This window comes from Triturus cristatus, chromosome 6, assembly GCF_964204655.1.
Source record: "Triturus cristatus chromosome 6, aTriCri1.1, whole genome shotgun sequence".
NCBI lineage: Eukaryota > Metazoa > Chordata > Amphibia > Caudata > Salamandridae > Triturus > Triturus cristatus.
Window position 1 is genome coordinate 615,660,754 of NC_140589.1, and position 3,607 is coordinate 615,664,360.

At 51.9% G+C, this 3,607-nt stretch overlaps 1 pseudogene; it reads left to right on the forward strand.

The window, feature by feature from the left end:
- The first annotated feature begins 700 nt into the window (after window positions 1-700).
- Window positions 701-2,524, forward strand: LOC146817644 (18S ribosomal RNA; annotated as a pseudogene).
- The last annotated feature ends 1,083 nt before the right edge of the window (window positions 2,525-3,607 follow it).

Genomic DNA, 3,607 nt, shown 5'->3' on the forward strand with positions numbered 1-3,607 from the left:
TCCACCGGCCCAGGGAGGCCTCCCCCCCGCTCCGCCTGCATGTTAAGATGCCTTAGGGCCCCAGGTCAGTGGCCCATCGGGGCACCCCTCAAAGCCCTGTGCCTGAGGCCCAGGTAAGGCTCTGAGCCCACAGCCGTAGAGCCCCTGTCCCTTCAAGGACAAGCAGAAGCCATGTTCATTAAGGCAAAATGCAACCAGGTGACAGTTCTTTATGCTGGCTATCTGGTCGCGCGCAATACTATCCAATGGCACTGCCAGTGTCGGCTCTTCTGCTAAGGCGGAGAAACATTGCCCCACTGCTTTGCAGCAGTGAAAGAAAGGACAAATAAAATGATAATAACTTGACTTTATCATCATTTAGCTTTTTTCCCGCTGCTGCAGAATGGAGGCAGGCGGGTCTGCTTTGTTCAGAGCAGGGCAGGGGAAGAGTGGTGAGCACACTAAAGTGCGCATGACACTGTGGCAGACCGTCCCGGGCTGGCCAAACATTCATGTGTCACTAAACCCTGTGTCTCGCTCAGGCTGTGCCTTGGCCTGCCTCTCCCCTCCATGGAGACAGCTGTCCCTGCCCTTTAGACCGCAACTGTCCCCCCAGCATGTCCCCCAGGTAGATGGGCATCCCCAGCAGGCTCCTGAGCAGTGTGAAGGTTGGTCAGGGGACAGCACGCGTCTCCCAACAACTCCATCCAGCAAGTGTGGCTACCTGGTTGATCCTGCCAGTAGCATATGCTTGTCTCAAAGATTAAGCCATGCATGTGTAAGTACACACGGCTGGTACAGTGAAACTGCAAATGGCTCATTAAATCAGTTATGGTTCCTTTGATCGCTCCATCTGTTACTTGGATAACTGTGGTAATTCTAGAGGTAATACATGCCGACAAGCACTGACCTCTTGGGATGCGTGCATTTATCAAACCAAGACCAATACAGGCTTGCCTGGCCGCTTTGGTAACTCTAGATAATCTCGGGTCGATAATACGTCCCCTTGACAGCGATGATACATTTGAATGTCTGCCATATCAACTTTCGATGGTACTTACTGTGCCTACCGTGATGACCACAGGTAATGGGGAATCAGGGTTCGATTCCGTAGTGGGAGCCTGAGAAACGGCTACCACATCCAAGGAAGGCAGCAGGCGAGCAAATTACCCACTCCGGACTCGGGGAGGTAATGACGAAAAATGACAATACAGGACTCTTTCAAGGCCCTGTAATTGGAATGAGTTCACTTTAAATCCTTTAATGAGGATCCATTGGAGGGCAAATCTGGTGCCAGGTGCCAGCAGCCGTGGTAAATCCAGCTCCAATAGCGTAATTTTTCATTTGCTGCAGTTAAAAACCTCATAGTTGGATCTTGGGATCGAGCTGGTGGTCCGCTTTGATGCGAGCTACTGCCTGTCCCAGCTCCTGCCTCTCGTTGGCCCCTTGACTCTCTTTACTGAGTGTCCTGGGGTTCCGAAGCGTTTACTTTGGAAAAATTTGAGTGTTCAAAGCAGGCCAGTCGCCTGAATACTTCAGCTGGAATGATGGAACAAGACTCCGGTTCTATTTGTTGGTTTTCGGAACCGAGGCCATTATAAAGAGGGATGGCCAGGGGCATTCGTTTTGTGTCGTTAGAGGTGAAATTTGTGGACCGGCACAAGAGAAACTAAAGTGAAAGCATTTGCTAAAAATGTTTTGATGAATCAAGAACCGAAGTCAGAGGTTCGAAGATGAACAGATACCATTGTAGTTCCAACCATAAACAATGCCGACTAGCGATCTGGTGGTGTTATTCCTATGAACCACCGAGCTGCTTCCAGGAAACCAAAGTCTTGGGGTTATAGGGGGAGGATGGTTGCAAAGCTGCTATTTAAAGGAATTGATGGAAGGGCACCACCAGGAGTGGAGCCTACGGCTTAATTTGACTCAACACGGGAAACCTCACCCGACCCGGACACGGAAAGGATTGACAAATTGATAGCTCTTTCTTGATTCTGTGGGTGGTGGTGCATGGCCATTCTTAGCTGGTGGAGCAATTTGTCTGGTGAATTCCTAAAACGAATGAAACGTCTACATGCTGACTTGTTAGGTGCCCACAGCGGTTGGCATCCAACTTCTTGGAGGGACAAGTGGAGTTCAGCCACACTAGATCGAGCAATAACAGGTCTGTGATGCCCTTATATGTCTGGGGCTGCTTCTGTGCTACAATGAATGGATCAGCATGTGTCTACCCTTTACCGACAGGTGTGGGTTACCCGCTGAACCCTGTTCATGATAGGGATTAGGGATAGCAATTATTTCCCATGAACAAGGAATTCCCAGTAAGTGCGGGTCATAAGCTCGCTTTGATTAAGTCCCTACCCTTTGTACGCACCGCTCGTCGCTACTACTGATAGGATGGTTTAGTGAGGTTCTCAGATCTGCCCCACCGGGGCCGGCAATGGCCCTGGCAGAGTGCCGAGAAGATAATCAAACTTTACTATCTAGAGGAAATAAAAGTCGTACCAAGGTTTCCGTAGGTGAACTTGTAGAAGAATCATTTATGGTGGAGTGCACTGAGCGGTGTATTGCGCCAGCCTGAAACCATCGGCTGACTCCCACATGAAACATGTACACTGTAGGTACCAGGCCTGGCCCTGCCCTCATGCACTCTGGCTGGTTGAGCAGCCTGCGGCCCCTAAGGCGCTTGGGTGCAGACTGAGTGTGGGGCAGGCTACTCCACTGGGGAGGAACCGACCGATGAACGTGTGAGGCTCGTGATGGGGGTGGCCCCTGGCTCCTGCCCCTCTGGGAAGGACACAGCAGTAGGGCCTCCTGAGAGGGAAGCCATGCTCACTGAGCATGACCCGTGGTGGGGAAATTGAATGACAGTGCCTCCCAGAGCTGGGACCACCCCTGAAGGCCCTGCCACCCCGGTCCCTCCCGTGCCCGATCCCAGCCTGACAGGGCTTTAGGTGACCAAGGCATGGCTCTTCTTGAGCGACAGGGCAGCCTGGAAGAGGAGCCGGGGCCTGTGAGGGGATCCTGTCTCCTCTTAGTGGAAGGTGTGCAGGATGGGGAGCCACCTGGCTATTCCCTTGCGGCGCCTCTGACCAGGGCAGAGCGTGGGCTACCCATGGGTTCACCAGCATGGCATGGGGCTGCCGCTCAAACCCGGGACTCCTGACGCCACAGGGGTCGAGCCGGATGGTGGACGGGTGATGAGCAGGTGGAGCAACCCTTCCTCGTAGCCAGGTACCCGGTTTGTCCCGGTCCTGTGTGGCTAGGCTTAGGGTATGAAGACTTGTGCTGTCCCTCCCGGTTGAGAGACCAGTGGCAGTGGGGCTGCCAGATACCGTTGCTCTAGGAGGCTCTATGCTCTAACTTTGTCTACTGTGAATGTTTGCTGAGTGAGTATGAGTATACATAGTTATCTCTCTTGGAGGAAAATTAGATGAAAGGCAAATGCCAAGAACACCTTGTACTTAATCTGCAGAAGGCTTACTATGCTGAAAAGTCTCCACCCTAAACTGAGAGAACACTTAGTGCCTTATTTAGAGTTTAGTGGAATGGTGCTCTGTCCCAAATGTGACGGATATCCTGTCAGCCTAATTGCACATGCATTATATCTTAATGCACTTGTAAT